The sequence below is a fragment of the Fistularia commersonii genome, chromosome 18, assembly GCF_037954325.1.
Source record: "Fistularia commersonii isolate RoL2024-O1a breed Wild chromosome 18, RoL_Fcom_v1.0, whole genome shotgun sequence".
NCBI classification, from domain to species: Eukaryota; Metazoa; Chordata; class Actinopteri; order Syngnathiformes; family Fistulariidae; genus Fistularia; species Fistularia commersonii.
The window spans coordinates 8356571-8375596 of record NC_141301.1 but is presented as its reverse complement, the minus strand read 5'-3'; the positions used below and the strand labels follow the sequence as shown (position 1 = coordinate 8375596).

Below are 19026 nucleotides of genomic sequence, written 5' to 3'. Positions count from 1 at the left end.
TGTGTCATTGTAAGTTTAATTCAAGTTGTGTCTGTTGTTGGTGCAGGGCAAATACATAAAGTAAAAACAAAAAAAGCAAAAAGGAAACTCATAACCTAAATACAATTACCTACTGTCTGCCTGAAAACGATTTTTAACATGCATTTTTAAATAAGCAGGGTTTTTTTTCTGGGGTTTTCTGTCATCCACTTAATTACATTATTAATCTGGGATTTCATCACTAATTCAAAAGGCCATTTCAGTACAGGCTCACTGAGGTCCTTGGTGATTTATTAGTTGTCCAAGCTTTCTTAGCACCACTTATCGACCACTTAAAATTGGTGTTAATCCATCCCTTCCTTTTGGGTTCAACTGTCATTTAGACTTAAATTTGAGTGTTGATTGAATTATAAATTTTGTTTTAAGTCCGAGTGGGTTCTGTTCATTGGTTACTGGGTCCCTGCGGTATTACAAATGACCCGAATGCATTGTAGAAACACTGATGAGACACTAAGCCACACAACTTTTTCCTAAGCCTCATTGGACCTGTTGAACAAGTTGAACAAGTTGAATTGATAATTTTAACAACTGCACAAGATAAGCTATTGAAGAATTGGTGGACAGAAATTTTCCTATGCTGCTTGTACATCCAATTTATAGTCACTCACATTGCAGTTTTTCTATTTTTATCCTTCTACTGTTGTTGCCTATTTCCTTTTTAATGTCCTGTTTAATATTTATTGGTATTGCTTGTGTTTTTTGTCACCTATCCTCTGCCCTGTGCCACTGCCACACCAGATATCCCCTATGGGGATTAATAAAGTATAATCTTACACTATCTTATAGGAATTCCAATGCCTGAATAGAATACATGCTGGAAAAAGAAAAGATATCCTTCCATAGAAAAAGCACATGCTTTTGTTATGATATCTGTCAGAAATACTGTATAGAGAGTTTCTGAGAAATGCGAAAAATCAATCGTGCAGGTAGTGAACCTCAGTTTTAAATTTCAAGATGTTTCCATATTTAAATGAAACATTTATATGGGCACCTTCTACTATTTGACAAGTCATATTATTGGATTCCAAGGGCTCAGGAACAATTTCATGATAGTTTCTTTAAACCCTGCAACCACATAAACAGACCTCGAAAGTCCCCGAGTGTTAGCCTGTATGTATCATCACCCCTCCACAAAAACTATTCTGGAACATGATGGACTTGCTACTCAGAATTATTTGAGTCAGTATGATATTATTTCAGGTGTCTGTCACAGTATTTTCACTTTTCTAATTTCACTCCTGCTTCCTGCATTACGCTACCTGGGTTCACTGGAGGCGTTTTTGTCATGCAGCACGAGACCTCAGAGCAGCGTGGTAATCGGCTAGAGGGAAAAAGAGAGAAAGAGCCTGAGGGTCACTTATTTCATTACCAAGAGAGGAGTGTGCGATATGGACCACTACCATGTGCTTAATCTGATAGGTGAGACCAATGTGTGCTATGGACCCCATCGTCAGTCACAGCTCAAATAACATCATTTATCATACACAAATCGTCATTGTCTCATTGTCATTTATGTAGTTAAAATCACCCAAATTGTATCAGAGGTTATGAAGATATATTTAAATATATTATTTAATATTGATTCATATTTAATATTATTTAGATATTGCCCACCATTTCAAAGTGCAGAATAAAAATAAATACCCTTATGAATTCAATGGTTCCTCCCTCCTCCCCAGCACTGCCAGCTGTGCATGAAGGAGAGATGCTGCAGAGACTTGCAAAAAAAGATCCTGGATGACTGTTACATTTTTACATTCACTGACCTTTTTGAACAATGAATGAACAGGTTGGACCTTGAATGCGTTGTAAAAAAAAAAGATACATTTAATGTTATACTACTCACTTAAAAATTATTTAGTGATGGAATCAGCCATTTGACTGCCTTTGTACAGTAACACTGATGCAGGATAAAATCAGTCCATACAGAAAAAGAGTATTTTTGGTGAGATTTATATTGATATCTTGATAACTGGAACCATATATTTTAAAGCTGACCCAATACATCATATGGATCAGCATCAAAACAATCATTATTTTGGTTTTAGATCATGACAGCAGTTCTTGATCAGGATAGTATTTAAATGCACTTAGTTCCTCTTTAACGCAATTCAGTATAACTTGTTTGTAGCTACAGCTGGTGCTGATCATCAGGTCTTGGTGTGAAACCCCTTGTGTCACCTCAGAGCTTCTATGTGCACTGACCGGTCACACGGGTCCTGTTATCGCTGTCCGCTTCATGCAGACAAAGCAACAACTGCTCAGCTACTCCAGGGATAAGGTACATGATAAGAAGACAATGTGATGACAAAGAATAAAATAAAAATTGAGATTGAATTAGAATTTGAATTGGAATCCCTAGCTGTAATGAGCAACAGAAGAATCAAATTACTCATGGGCTGTTTTTTGTTATAAAGAAACCTTGTGTTGCTTTTGCTCTTCCAGTTGTGGCTCCCAGAAATATTTGACTTTGCAGGAGAGAATGTGTATAGTATATTAAAGCAGTGATTTGTCAGTCTGCCCTTTTCTTAAACACCTCTGCAGAAGTCTTTAAAAGCTTTACCTTGGCACTATCATCTTGTTTTGGGCCATAAAGCAAGATGGTTTGTACCTGTGAATTCTGATTATGAGACACTGCAACAATATGCAGTAGTCTGATAGTGTGCTTTGCCTCCTTTGGAAAAATCCTCTAAGTGTAATTTTCATGAATTATTGACCACAGAAGATGATTTCATTATCACTGAAATGTGTGTAAGACTGTATGCTGACATAACTCATTTCAACTGATTTGAAGTACCGCATTTAGCCACTGCTTGCTTTTTTTTCTTTGATGACAGGGTCAAAAATTCCCCAAAACAGGTTTTTGAAGTCATTTTGGAGGAGAGGTTTCCAGGTCATTAACATAATATAATCTAATTAATTTTCTCTGAAGCACTTTTAACCCAGTGCATGATGGATATACAGTTTTAAGCTGTATGAGCACTCAGCACACCTTAAATGCTCACAATAACCACTGGAATCAGCTTTTAGGCTGATGGGATTGGGTGTCCTCAGGTAATGTAATTGATCAAACATAGAGCGTGTGTTTCAGCATTGAAAACATCTGCTATTATCTAGCTTACACAATTAGAAGTCTGATTTATTATGGAGAATAATATTCTCCATGTTGTTGCTTGTGGTCATTCATGTTCTCATTATATCATCAAGGTTGTGCGTGTCTGGGAAGTGTCAAGTCAACTGTGTGTTCACCATGTGGCCGGTGTCTTTCCAGTGATGTAGGATGACACAAACACACTTCTGTTTTTTCTTGAGGAGTGTGATCTCCTTCTGCTCTCATTTAATAGTCTGCTTGTAGTGTTGGAGACTATGAAGGTGGAGGAGATCACAAGCCACATGGATCCTGTCACCTGTGTGCCCTATAACAGTCTGTTCAGACAAGTAGGCAGTCAGAATGGCTCACTGTGAAGATTTACTCCAGGGTCTTGGAAGTGTTACTTTGGTAGTGGTGAATTTTGAATTTGAGGTATAATTCTAATCTATGAATTAATAATGTAAAATGAATGGAATGGAAACACTCCCTACAACATTTGTCTGACAGTCATATTAATATTTATGTAGTAAAGGTATGATTGAATTTTTTCTTTTTGGATTAAAGACATTTGTTCTTCATCGTAACCTCTTGAAATCTTACATAAGGACATTTTACCTTCTCCCTACGTCATACTTCACTTTACAGTCATTTATTTTGTATTCTTGTTCACTTGTTCACTGTTTGCTTATGAGTGATAAGAAAATACCTTTATTAGAAAATATTGCCTAAATTAAGTTAAATCACTCTACAGCAGATCTCCTCACAAACATACCCAGTGTGACTTAAACATGATTCACATTAATTAGCATTCATAATATTGGTGAATGCACATTTGAAAAAAAAGTAACAAAACATTTTAAAAAGAGAAAATTTGCAAGTACACTGTTACAAAAGCCTCTCCAGCTATTCCATGAGGAATAGCTTGTTAAAGTTTTGGTGCTGTTAAAGTTAAAGTAATTGTTAAAGTTTTGGTGCTGTGAATAAAACCTCCTGGAATTGACTTACCTGCCTCCTTCTCCTGCTGAGCACACAACATACACATTGGCCTATGCCAGGACATAGTTATAGAACCCTTGTTTCCAAGTTGATGTAGTGCTGCACACTTCTGTTGGGGTAGGAGATTGGAGGGAAAAATGTAATCTGCATAACTATTGAGGCTGATAATATTGAATAAGTATTCCTAATTAATGACCAGAGTTATCACGACAGAATAGAATAAACCCATTGTCCCCCAAAGGATATCATCTCTTCAAGAAATGGCAATAGGCCACATCACATGTAGTTCAGTGAAATTAGAAATGCAAAATAAACTGGAAGCTTAAGTATAATAAACTAAAAAAATTAAAAACTTAAATTAACAATTTGAAACCTTCTTTGATCAGGTGGAAAATACATTGTCATATGTTGTCACAAAAAAGACTGCCAGTACATGGCTCCCATAGGATAGAAAAGATTAAAAACATGTTGTCCTGTTCCTGCATATTGAACTACCCAGTGGTATATCAGTTTTTAAATTAAAAGTCTTTGAACCTTTCACATCCACTCTAGTACAATGCAATATGGATACTAATTGTCAATGCAGCACTAACATTCATCAATGCAGCCACAAGGCGGCACGAGCTGGTGTCTCCCTGAGCTGGTCCCATGCCCAGATAAATGCGGTAGGTTGTGTCAGGAAGGGCATGCGGCATAAGACTTTTGCCAAAACCAAACATGCTAATCAAACCTAATAACTATATAATACAAGATCGGTTGAAGCCCGGATTAACAACAGCCATCATTGGTACTGATGACCTACAGGGAACCAATGGAAACTGGACTACTGCAGGTAGAAGAAGGAGAAGAAGGTGTGTTCAGAAGCACAGAGAGAAGAGGAAAGGCAAGCGTGTGGTACTGAGTGTAGAGACTACACTGAATATTGGGACAATGACAGGAAAAGGTAGAGAGTTGGTCGACATGATGCAGATAAGGAAAGTGGATATACTGTTTGTCCAGGAGACCAAGTGGAAAGGTAGTAAGGCAGGAAGCTTAGGAGTAGGCTTTAAGTTGCACAATCAAGATACTGAGAAGAAGAGAAATTTAGTAGGAGCTATCTTGAAGGAGGATTTTGCAAGGAATGTTCTGGAGGTGAAAAGAATTTCAGATAGATCGATGTTGTTAGCGGCTATGCCCCGCAGGTGGGATGTGAGTTTGAGGACAAGTAGAAGTTCTGGAATGAGTTAGATGAAGTGATGCTGAATATCCCCAGAGATGAGAGAGTGGTAATTAGTGCAGACTTCGGTGGGCTTGTTAGTGCAGAAAATAGCAGGGATGAAGAATAGATGGGCAGATTTGGTATACAGGATAGGAACGCAGAGGGATGGAAATGGCTGAAGTGAACCCTTTTTTCCAGGAAAGACAGGAACATAGGTTACCTTATAAGAGCAAGGTAGGAGCACACAGGTAGACGACATCTTGTATAGATGAGGTAACCTGAAAGAGATCAGTGACTACAAAGTAGTTATAGGTGAGAGTGTAGCCAGACAGCATAAGATGCTGGTTTGTAGGATGACTCTGGTGTCAAGGAAGATCAAGAGGACAAAAGCAGAGCAGAGGACAAAGTGGTGGAAGCTGAAAAGGAAGGAGTGTTGTATGGTTTTCAGGGAGGAGTTGAGAAGGGCTGCGGGTGGTCAGGGAGAGCTTCCAGATGATTGGACAACTACAGCTAGTGCTATCAGGGAGACAGGTAGGAAAGTACAAACGGAGAAGTGTGATGGTGCCCATTTTTAAGAAAGGGTATATGCAGAATTGTGGCAACTATAGAGGGGTAAAGTTGATGAGCCATACAATGAAGTTAATGGAAAGACTAGTGGAAACTAGACTGAGAGCAGAAGTCAGCATTTGTGAACAGCAGTATGGCTTCATGCCTAGAAAGAGTACTACAGATGGAGTATTTGCTTTGAGAATGCTAGCAGAGAAGTACAGAGAAGGCCAGAGGGAACTGCATTACGCATTTTGTAAACCTAGAAAAAGCATATGACAGGGTGCCAAGAGAGGAAATCTGGTATTGTATGAGGAAATCTGGAGTTGCAGAGAAGTATGTTAGACTGGTGTAGGACATGTGTGCTAGCTGTGAGACAGTTGTGCGGTGTACTGTGGGGGTAACAGAGAAGTTCAAGGTGGAGGCGGTACTCCATCAGGGATCATCTCTGAGCCCCTTCTTGTTTGCAGTGGTAATGGACAGGCATGCGAGTGGGTATGCGCTGGAAAGGAGAGGAATGAAGGTTGGTCGCAGCAAGAAGAGTATGTCTCTTATTCACACACATATACTCTATATGTGTGTGAATAAGAGAAACCTGTGTGGTACGGTTGGGCTCCAGGGAGTGGAGATCAAGAAACTGGAAGATTTCAGGTACATGGAATCAACAGTCCAGGGCAGCGGAGACTATGTAAAAGTTAAGCAGGTTGGAATGGATGGAGGAAAGTGTCAGCAGTATTATGCGATAGAACACTGTCAGCCAGAATGAAAGGAAAGGTGAACAAAACAGTGATGAGACCAGCGATGCTGTATGGCCTAGAAACAGTGACAATGACGAAAAGACTGGAGGAAGAGCGACAGGTCGCGGAAATGAAGATGCTAAGGTTCTCTTTTGGAGTGACCAGGATGGATAGGTTCAGGAATGAGTTTATGGGAGGAACAGCACATGTTAGATGCTTTGCAGAGAAGGTCAGGGAAGCCAGGCTGAGATAGTTTGGTCATCTCCAGAGTAGTAATAGTGAGTATATTGGTAGACAGATGCTGGAATTGGAGCTGCCAGGTAGAAGGTCTGGAGGAAGACCAAAGAGAAGATTTATGGTCATAGTGAGAGAGGATATGAAGGTAGTTGGTCTGAGAGGAGGATACAGAGAATAAGGTTAGATGGAGAAGGTTGATTTGTTGTGGTGACCCCTGAAGGGAAATGCCGAAAAGGAGAAGAAGAAGAAGAAGAAGAACAAGCACTAGCACTAGCATTAATAAAAAAAAAAATTCAGTATATATTCAGCACGATCACCTTCTTCTTCTTTCCAGCATCCGTCTACCAATATATTCTCTATCCCTCCTTTGTACATGACCGAACCATATCAGTCGGATTCAGCACAATCACCACTGGCCACAAATAGAAGCAACCTTTTAACAGTACAAGGAGGGAATGCTTAGTTTAATACCGTTTGAAATAATCCTGACAAAAGAATGAAACACAGTGTGGGGTTTATAGAGCAATAATGAAGTACTTTATTTTTCCTTTGCTTTACTGCACTGCTTTCACTGCAGACATTAGTTCCCTGCAAAGAGAGCCACTTGACACACATAATAGGTAACGCATTCCCAATTTAGAGAAGAACTGAGAGACACAGTCACTCATATATTCTACTACATAACTTCCCATTTTACTTTCTGTATCAGTTGCACATTTAATCGTGAAGAAATGAATCCTTAATAGCAAGAGAAACTATGTGTAAAGCCTGGTGTTGCTGTAGCAGAGACTCAATGCCCACAATATATAATGTTTTTACCAAGTGACATCCTCAGCAGGTTTTAAGTAGTGACTCCGCCTCCTCTGTGATCTGCTGGATGTCTGATACAGGCCAGAAGGTCAAGCATGGTAATGCTGTTGCCATGGTAATGCTGGGATCTCCACCATGGCTCTAGATGTCACAAAGACTGCTTTTTACCGGTGGCTCTGATGGGGGAGGTCAAAGTATGTGAAAACACACACACACACACACACACACACACACACACACACACACAACCTCACTAGAGTTGGACAGTTGGACAGAATGCTTAAACATGATGCAAAGACACTAAACATAAAGTGACAGGAGTCAACAAAAGACTCCTCAGAAGGAACTTGAAGTTACTCATTAAAAATTGAATACCTCGTGAACATTACATATTTATGAATTTAAATGAATGCCATTCCTACTGAGATACACTATGTTTCTGTCTGCATCATGTGTACACTGTAGAGATTTAGACTGTGAGTTATTTGACATTTAACATTGGCGGTGATGAAATTACATAGTGTTCATGCACATACACATATGAATAAATTAATGGTGATTCAAAATATATAACACACAATACAAAATGCAAATTCCAATGTATAAATTTGCTTTTATTACCAACCTGAGTTTGCTTTTTTATTTTCCCTGTCATGCACCAAAGACATGCAATTGAACCTCAACTTTAACCCGGTTGTGCGGTCTTAGTTAAGTATATGATTCTTTATGCTGGCTTGTGTTTATGGCTATGTAGTTATGCAATAGGGAGCTTATTTGCTAAATGCTTGGGTGTTTTTTTATGTATTGATCATCAGACTGCAGATATGATCTAGCTTGGATCATTTGTTGTCAAGTGTTATCGTGGCGAATTGACATTTTGTCCTTGAGAGCGTTTCACCTCTCATCTGACAGGCTTCTTCAGTTCAATTCAGCCTTGTTGCCACAATAAGATCTGACAACGGATGGCCATTATCTGAATGACAGGGAATCTTCACAGACACATAGGTTTGCTGATCTACAATCAGAGCTGCGGAGAAATGTCTGCCCCTTATGGAAGAATTTCGTTGGAGTTGAGTGGCCCACTTGGCATAGCTTTCTGCATCTTGAGATCCAATGACAGATGACAGCTTTGCCATATTGCTTTCTCAAAAGGTAATGCTGCTGTTCCCCTTAATGCATTTTATGATGCTGTCTGAATATCACAAGAAAATATCAGTTATTCATTGCTAACCTACCAACAGAGTCTGGTTACATTATCAAGCTATAGGATCAGCTCAGTTTGACAAATAGTTTTTCCAAGAATCCCAACCAGTTTCTTGGCTGGTTGTTATATATGTCTTCAAACATGGTTAACACATCCATCCATCATCTGTGGCACTTATTCTGTTCGATTTCAATCTCAGCTGACATATGGTGAGTGATGTGTACACTTAAACCCATACAGTCACATTCACATATTCTGATTTACATTTTTGAAATATTACATGTTTTACCATGCAGGTATAAGCATGAATGCCTTGGAGAGAACCGAAACACAAGCACAGCTAGAACATGTATACACTGCATTTTGTTGCCCTGTAATTGTGTAATGACAATAAAGCTGAATCTAATCTAATATCAAGGCACTGGCTGGCCTTAAAGTGCTAACCACAGATCCCATATAGGGTAATAGCTGTATGGGGTATTGGCAATGATACAATGCACATGCATTAATTGTCATTCCCGACATGCATGTTTACTTTGTATTTTCTTTGTGACAGATACTTACTTCCACATGACTTACTTTCCTGTAATTTGACTTTGCTTTGTTTTGACTGCGGTGTAACTGAAATCAAGTGCTGCATAGACACTCTGCTTTACATGCCGATTCTCAACAGATGAAATAAATAAATATTCTAAAGGCAGTAAATATAATCAACCACATCAGCCAGTTGATCCCATGAGCCCTTGTGAAAACAAAGCCACATGCGTTGCATTGCCTGTGAAAACAAGAGGAGGATCGGACATACACCGACAGTGACAAGTCATTCGCTACAGAATCAGCAGCCTCACTGTGAGCCATTTAATTACACAATCCATCTTCTCTCCAGTTTTCAACATGGAACCTGTTGTGTCACTGTTAATGGCACTTAAAATGTGAATCCGCTTTGCCGTAAAGAATCAAAGTAATTGTGTGAGATTGCATGATTATTACCAACGGTTGAACTCTCTTCCCCTCTAACTACAATCGTAATGTTGATAACAATAAATGTATATATTTTATATTTATATTCATATGTCATGCAATAACATGCACACACAAATATATATTTATATCTTGTACATTAATAGATAATATACTTATTAATATGTATGATCAGTACTTTTTCCATTTAACCATAATACTGATTGATTATTGTAGTACAGAGGAGTTGTTGAATGTGATAGTACTTACTAGAAATTAGAAAAAAATAAACAAGTATCCAAGCTTAAATAATTTAGCAGTAGCTACAGTTGACAGGAAACCTTTTGAATCATTTTGTGAATCATGGCGGCAGGATATTGATGACCATGAACGGACTTTCATGAAGTATTCTTGTCCACTCCAACTGAAACACTTCACTTATGCTATAAAGGGAGAAACCTAAGGCTGATAATGTTACAAATATATGACCTTATTAATGTGATAAAAAGAACCATCCGTCATCTTCTGCCGCTTATCCTGCACTCAGGGGATGCTGGAGCCTATCCTCGCAGTCATCAGGTGAGAGGCAGGGTACACCCTGGACTGGTCGGCGGTCAACCGCATACATATAGTCACTCATTTGGGGCAGTTTTCCCAGTGAACCTGCTGCATGTTTTTGGAAGGTGGGAGAAAACAGGAGAACTGAAATCAGGAAACTGGAGAACCTGGAGCAAACCTACGCAGACAAAAATAAAAACTTTTTGAAAATCCCCTTACTGCATTCAATAGTCAGCCTTCTCATACCAAAATTACTCTAAAGCATTCATAATTTAGTTTGATATCAGATTTTCCATGACTTTAAACTGAATGGACAGTTTAAAACTGTTGGATAGTTTAAAATAAATAGCAGAAAAATCAGATGTCATTCATGAAAACTGAAAAAAAAAACATTAAAAAGAGCTCTGTAAACAAGTAGAGTGTAACAAAGAGTAAATAGACCGTACTCGTGGTAGAGCTCTTCATTATTTGTTTGATACAACAGAATTCAGTGTGTCACGACTTAACCCTGAAATGATTTGAATACCTTTGCTCTCTGAAGTGAAAGTTTTCTTTCTCTCCTGACTTGGTATCAATAATAAAAGCTTAGCATTTGTTTCACATTACGGGGAGAGGAAAGTAGAATGGGAAGCAGCACTGAGTGTTTTTTTTTTTTTTTACATAAAATAAAAACAATGTTTCTTCATGAGAAATGCCATCTTTCAACCTTTCATTTTTTCCATGGGGGTATGTTTCAACAAGACTAATTATTTATCACCTCTCTGTGCTTAAAACATATACATGTATGGGGAAGAAGCATAGTAGTGAAGGATTTTAATGTAAAGCAAGCATTTTTCTGTCATATATGAAATTTCTGGCCAGTAGCTGGGGGCTTGAATGCTAGCTTTGGCCAAAATGTGTCAATATCACAAGTCCTCCTGCATAAGAGAGGCATATCAATGATGGGCTGTGAGAGGTATTGCCAGACTAGAATTTGACTTTTCCGAGGTGGTTTATTTTGTACATTTGTGGGGATGTGTCATAGAAATTAATTACACACAAGACAATAAAATGACAGTAAAAACTAAAATTTAAAGCCACTATGGTCAGACATGGCTCATTTAATTTATTTATTGTGTGTTTCTGTCCACCAAGTGAGTTACTAACTTCAGCAGAATCCTATCTGGTCCTCCATTTTTTATTGCAGAGATAGTAGAGACAGATGGATGTTGAACCTATTAGAAGTATTTTAAAAATACTGTGTGATTGTTAAAATGTTTCTTGTGTTACAATCCCACATTTGTCCCGTGGCAGTGAATTTAAATGGTAGCTTGAGCTTTGCGATCTGAAATGTTTGCCTTATGGCTTTAGGGTAGTAGAGGTTGTGGATATTAATATTTGACAAAAAAGGTTGAGGCACATTATTGTTTTTTAAATTGCTGCATTCTACTTTAAAGTACATTGGGGAGCGTTAAACTGCGCAGTACAGCGCAAAGGTAATGAGGGTGACAACTTTGAATTGAATTCAGTCCATGCCATTCATAAAAAGTAGGGAAACCTATTGGATAATTTAAGGCATGCCTTGAAACAATTTTAACATGTCCATTTTCCTGGCAAATTCAAATTAACAAGACGCAAGGAAACATTTGTTGCTCAATCACGTCTTGTGTGTGTGGTAATGGAATTTTCCACACACCTCCAGATACTGCTGATAATAATGACACAGCACTGGAGAGCATTCAGAGTTTTACTACGCCCATCATTTAATACACATTGTGCCAATAGACAAGTTTATGGTTGCTTTTAAGTAGCTGATTAAAATATGCCAGTTTAGAGTTATGGAAGAGGAGATAATTCACGACTAAGATGTCAAGTTGGTGACATATCTTTACGTTTATATATCATGTAATTTTTTGCAACATTATGACATTAATGCGCTAAATTGAAATTGAGACTATGCTGGAAGAAGCTATGCACAACAGTGTGCAAAGGTCTGAAAAGTAAAGGAAAGGAACACAATACTCACCTCTATTAAGTCAGACGTCTTTGAGAATAACTTCAATTGTGGTACTGCTCAGTTTAGTACAAAGTTGCAGGAATCTATATAAAAATGTCCCTCTGCAACACATTTAAAAATAAATGCGTACTAGCAAGAAGTGAAATGGCAGTTCAAGGCCTGAATATTTCAAATGTGGCTAAAGGTGATGTTAACAGCATAATGTGGACAGTTAAAGTGAGTGTCACAGGGGATGGAAGGCCAAAAAGCTAAGGCTGGATAAACCCACTGCAGTGTCTATAATACAAGATCAGGTTTACAATGAGCTCCTTTGGCAAGATTTCCTCATGGAATCCAAACTCAGACTGAAAGACTGTATAAAGAATATGTCCCTCTGCTGGGTTGAGGAGATTTTAGACCCTTATTCTCAGCATTTCAGATGCAAGTGATGGACTGCAGGACCCAATTAATTCTCCTGTTGAGACCATGGCAACCCGGAAAACTGATTAGCTGAGACCTTTATTTTTAAAATGTTAAACAAATATAGCAGAATTTTTCCCTCTAAACTTTTGAGTTGAAAGAAGCTGTGTCTGAGGAGTTTAAAAAAAATAAATAAATGGTGCAATTGGATATTACTTTACCTTCAGCTTTATCAGAATGGCATATAAGCCGACACCACAAAAAAATTGAAAGGCTCTGTGTAGACTACCTCTCTTCTGCATTGCAGATCAGGGAAGTGTTTATGGAGCTGAGGGGAGAAACACTGTTTTTCACACTAGATCCCTAGAGGCCTCATCATCAAATTCTACTCCATGAGGACAGACACATTTTAACAATAGTAATTCCTGATGAGACCTTGTTATCCTATAAAAGCCTTTTGGTGGGTTAGCATTCATGCCAAGAAATTCTAGCAGGGGGTTGCGTTCATACTCAAAGGCATTTAGAAGTCAAGTGCTATTATGATGACATCATGAATTACGGGGGTACTTTAAGCCTTTGCATTACACAGACTGATCCAGTCTCTAAGAAAAAAAAAAGTAGTCTAAGAGGCCCATGGGTGCTAATGGGAGAAAAGAGAAATGGAATAACTTGATGACACTCGTGGGATGACACCTCAATATAAGGAAACTGAAGTCCCTTGAGCTCATTACTTGCCTTCAACCGAATAGGTTTGCTGTCATTAAATGCCAACCTTAATGCTGCATGTCTTTCCACAGCACAGTATAAAATAAACTGACTGTGAAAATTCCCGTTTCCAGCATTTCAATAATAATTCAAGTTTAACCAGAGTTCTCATAGTGCATGGTACAGTATACATAGAGAAACATATTGGTGGCGTACCACGAATGTTTAAGTCAAAGCAACCATCCAAGTGTGTATAACCCCTCAGTGACATGACAATTATATGGTCACAAACACACAGACCCTTCAACTCCAGCATGTGCCATCATCAGGTAGATTGGTGGAACTAAGCTTCTGGTTTGACGTGACCATTTGACAGGGAATCTGCCACTACCGCAATGCAGTATCACTTTTGGGCTGTCACAGCAAATGGCCCAAGTTGGCCTTTTTTCAAGCATCGTCCAACAGACTGTCATCTGTCTTCAGTGTAAAATGTGACCCCCAAGAATATCATCTCAGAGAGTAGCTTCCAATCAGTGCCACAGAAGTTTGATGCACTCATCTAAGATAGGGGATTTGGGCAGAGGGAATCCTCTGTCTACTCTCCCAGAGCAAATAATGAAATTGACTGGAGTCAATCTCTCTTGAAATATCAATCAGCGTTGTTCAATCATAGCCTAAAAGACACCCTCAAATTGACTTCAATGAAAAAGGAAGTTGTGGATCAAGCTAACTCAGGTTTTTCTCACATCTATTATGCCACACTTTCTTACCCAACTCAACAAATGCCAGCTGACCAAAATTCAACACACAGGTTTGATGTATGATGTTCACTTAATTAGGAATAAAGCAGAGCAGTGCTGGTTTGACTTATATTCTTCTTGGGGTTGCAATCAAATCATAGCCTATTTTAAAAAGCCCCAATTACACACTGTTTACACGTTATGCCACTTTGGTATTGATATACTCGGTTAGATGATGTATTACCACTGCAATGACCTATACTATTCCCATTCTAGGGCAACTAGTATTTCATCTTCATCAGCAGCTTATCTTGCTTTTTCATCCTTCTATTGGTGAAGTCTTTCCTTTGTTTTATTACTCGTTTTCACAACAGTTTATCTGCAGTTTATATATTATCATTATCATTTTTGTAGTATTAGTTGTATGTAATTAGGTGTTTTAAATTATAATTGTAACATTAAAAAAAGGACAAAACCTTGGTATAAAATATGACATTTTATGGGGTCCTGAAGGGAAGACTGACTACTAGCAACTGAGAGATTATCTGCAAATTAGGCTGTTCCATATTCTGGCAGAATGGTATAATGATATCAATAATTCATATTCATAATTGATTGATAATTAAAGAAAATCTACTCTAATGTTAATGGTTTCTGGGTTTAAATGTCCTTGACTGAACTCTGGGCTTTTGTTTGAGTTGTACTCTGGATTCTTTTCTCACTGTTTTTACAGAAGGTTAACAGTGTTTCATCTGCATGCCTTTACAAAGCCTCTTTATAATAATCATTTATCCTTTATTAATTCCCGTGGGGAAATTCATTCCCTGCAATTAAGCCATCATGGATAAACCATGAGCAGTAGGCGCTCCCCTGGCGCCGACCAGCCGGTGTCGTGCTCAACAACACTTTGACAAACCAGGAGGAACCGGGAACCGGACCAGGAATATTTGATTCCTGAGACGATTGCTCAACCTCCCGTGCCGTGTGAACTGAAAATCTAATTTTCCATTACAATCTAAATATTTTAGCAATCATAAATAGATAAGAACATATCAATGACACAAAAAAATTGTATGTCTATTTATATTAACCACTGAGATATATAGTCTACACAACATTGCCAAAAACCATTTCATTGTACATTTTGAAAATGTAACCAGGAAGTATTTTCAGAAAGAAAGGAACAACCTTGTATTTTGACAATTGAACTGATGTGTCTTTAAAAAAGGTTGCCTTGATGTGAAAAAGAATCCTATGAATCTTGCAACAGCCCTTTATTTTTTGGCGATCATGATGTTTTTATCCATTAGACAAATCAAATAAACAAGACAGCCAAAAACACCTAATGGCAGGTAGGATATTGCATTTATTTTTGTATTTCATATTTTCATCATCAGTCGTACGAAATATTTCAAACACAAACAAAATGTTTCACAGAAGCGTGACTAGAATTGCAATCTGTGAAAACATTGTTCATTAAATTCCAGAAACAGAGCAGATTCGGCGTCTCAATGTGGTTGCATGACATTTTCCCCCAGCTTTCAGTAAATCCATCATTAAATCTTTTGACTTATGCAGTCTTTGGATGTTCTTTAAAGTTTGCATGTACGTTTAAAAAGGCTTTTTGGTTTTATTGACTTTATCCCCTGGGATTCCCCCCATTTACACTGGACTCCATTCAACAAGCTGTCAGACCAAACCATATTCAAAACTGACAGCAACACTCAGCTAAGCTAAAAAGAAAGTCTTATATTAAACATGTTTCACAAGTTAAAATGGCAAAAACCAATGCCCTAAAGTCTTAAGGACACACTTTGATACACCAACAAAGCACTTTAGCCCTCATGACTTTCTTTGAATTCTGTATTTGGCTGGCAGGTTGAACTGACATTCTTTCAGTCTCCGACCACTTCTGCAACCATAAGGCCATCTGTTTTCTCCAACGGGCTTCTCAATGTTTAATTTAGCATCAGTTCACCTCACATACGAAAGTTCAGTTTGAAGGTCTGTGCAGAGACCCGTAAACCGCTACAGTAGCGAGATGAAGAAAGGGACAGATGATGATAGATATCAGTAGGTCTACATGGAGCTTGATAGAAAATTGATATTTCGAAAAATGGATATAAAGCAAAATTCCGCACAGAGAATGTAGTAGTATTTTGAATAGAAGATTCTCAACCTGGGGCACTGGTTAAAGCTTCCTCTTCACAGCAAGGAGGTGTCTGGTTCATTTTCTATCTATCTATCTATCTATCTATCTATCTATCTATCTATCTATCTATCTATCTATCTATCTATCTATCTATCTATCTATCTATCTATCTATCTATCTATCTATCTATCTATCTATCTATCTATCTATCTATCTTTCTATCTTTTTTTGAGAATAAAATAACACAATACTTGCAATGCTTTAAATATACAATTATGTATGTATGTATGTATGTATGTATGTATGTATGTATGTATGTATATATATATTTTACATTACTAACCCTACCAAGATACATTCTTGGTGTGTGTTGGTGTGTTGCTTTTTCCCAAATATGCACCTCTTGCTCACCTCAATTTACTTCCTCATCTCATCTCCCAGTTAGCTTGCTGTATTACTTGACAGCTACTCAAATGTGTGTCTTTGTGTGTGTACACGTACACACATACACGCACACATGCACACACACACATCTCCATCTCCAGTTTAATCCAAATGCCAAATTTAAATATGTTTATTGAACTCAGTTGGAGTGAGAATTAAGACTGAGCATTTCCTGTCTTTCTGGTGTGCATCTGTGCTTGTCTGTGTGTGTGAGTTTGTGTGTTAGTGTGCATTTTGTTTCCGTGTTTATCTGTGGGATGATAGGGATTGCATGTTGGTATGTTTTTGAAGTTGTGTTTCCTCCTATTCTAAAATGTGGTTGCAAAACATCACCTTGTGAATAAATATTTAGCTCCTTCAGGAACCGTATTTAATGTCTTTCACTTTGGAAAGTCCTATCATTCAATGCATTGAAGCTTGTATGGTGCATTGACATTTTTTGACACACTCGATTCAGTGGTATCCTTAACATGAACCTAAATGTTCCCAAACAAACTAAAATGCAGCCTTGGTTTTATTTGTAGGTGCCCCCATTTTTTCTGACCTTTTATTTTTATTTTTATGAGCAATGCTGTTACAGATGACGAGGTGTAGGCCGGTGGTCCCCAACCCCAAGGCCGCGAAACAGTACCGGTCCATGAATCAATTGATACCGGTCCGCACAAGAAATAATCAATTATTTCAGTTGGATCTATTATCTGAGTCTGAACAATCTTTTATTTTGAAAAATGACCAGAATCTCTCGGTTACATCTTGGTCCCTTGAGCGCCAAAAATGTAACCCACAAAAGCTGGCAAAATGAGTAAAATAGATGCCACACGGAAAGTTTCTTTTCGAAGAGGAAAAGGTGGATCGACGTTTATTAGACAATCGCCGCAATATAGACAATCTACATGTTCCGCACCCCCTGGTAAAATTGTCAAGTGTTGACCGGTCTGTGGTGATAAAAAGGTCGGTGACCACTGGTATAGGCGACATGATGGCACGATGGTTTGAGCTTCAGCCTCACAGCATGAAGGACCCTGGTGCAGTTCTTTCTGTGTGGAGTTTGCATGTTCTCCCCGTGTCTGTGTGGGTTTCTTCTGGGTTCCACGGTTTCCTCCCACATTTCAAAAATATACAGCAGGTTAATTCGGAAAAAATCGTGAAAATCGCCGTGAATGAGTGAGTAAGTGAATGTTGCCTGCCCTTGTATGAGGCCCTGTGATTGACTGGTGACCGGTCCAGGGTGAACCCCGCCCCTCACCCGATGACTGCAGGGATTGGCTCCAGCATCTCCCGCGACCCTGAGTGCAGGATAAGTGGCAGAGGATGGGTGGATGGATGCTGTTACAATTGAATGGGCAAATGCCTGGCAATTAATTTAAAAATAGTCACCCTTTCTGACCCTTTCTAGGTAAGTGTGTGCTCCCTTTCAATACTTATTTACATAATACAGGAAAAGGTGAATGTGATCTATCTCTGTTATTTTACGCATAAACTACTTTTGCAAATCATTGCTCTTCCAATTCATTGAGCACAAAAGCAGCATTTTAAAACCAATGACACATTAGTTTCACTCGACAGCCAATTTCTTCAGGGTTGCTGTGAGTAATGCTGCGTTCACGTCAGAGCATGTGTCCTGCCAAAATCTTTGTTATTCTTGCCAAGTTCAGGCAGTTGCAGCATTGTAACAAGCTCTCACTGAAGTCAATGTAATGTTCTTTTAGACTTGGATGTCTCTGGTACTCGATGCGTGTATGTGTGTCTAAATTTTTGTTGTGCGTGCGTGCATGTACACTCACACTTGTTCATGTCTTTCGTCAGTTCAAGATACCGCAAGAACATTTTGTCTGATGAGGGGACGAAGCGTCCTCATAAATATTCCAGGTCCTGCATTGTGCTGTTTGGCTTCTTTCGCTTTCTTTCTCTCTCTCTCTCCCTCTGTCTGTCTTTGATACACAGACAGACAGATAGACAGACAGACTTATATATACAAATATACTTTTCATATACTTTTCGGTTTCCTTAAATTGCTTAATCCTCTGTTACTGATTACTTCCATTCTTACCACAAATCAACTCTGTTGAAATGTTTTAGATGTAGGAATGAAAGCATAGAAATCAGGTAAAGAAGATAGAATATCATTTTAAGGTGAGTGCTTTCGATTTCTTCAAAATCCATCTGGTATCTCAGTTGGTGATTGGTCATCTGTGAGTGTTTTACACATATTTA

The 19026-nt window shown here is 38.4% G+C and overlaps 1 pseudogene; it reads left to right on the top strand.

Moving 5' to 3' along the window:
• LOC147224293 (cilia- and flagella-associated protein 337-like) overlaps positions 1 to 19026 on the top strand; it is a 38115-nt pseudogene that overhangs the window by 10172 nt on the left and 8917 nt on the right.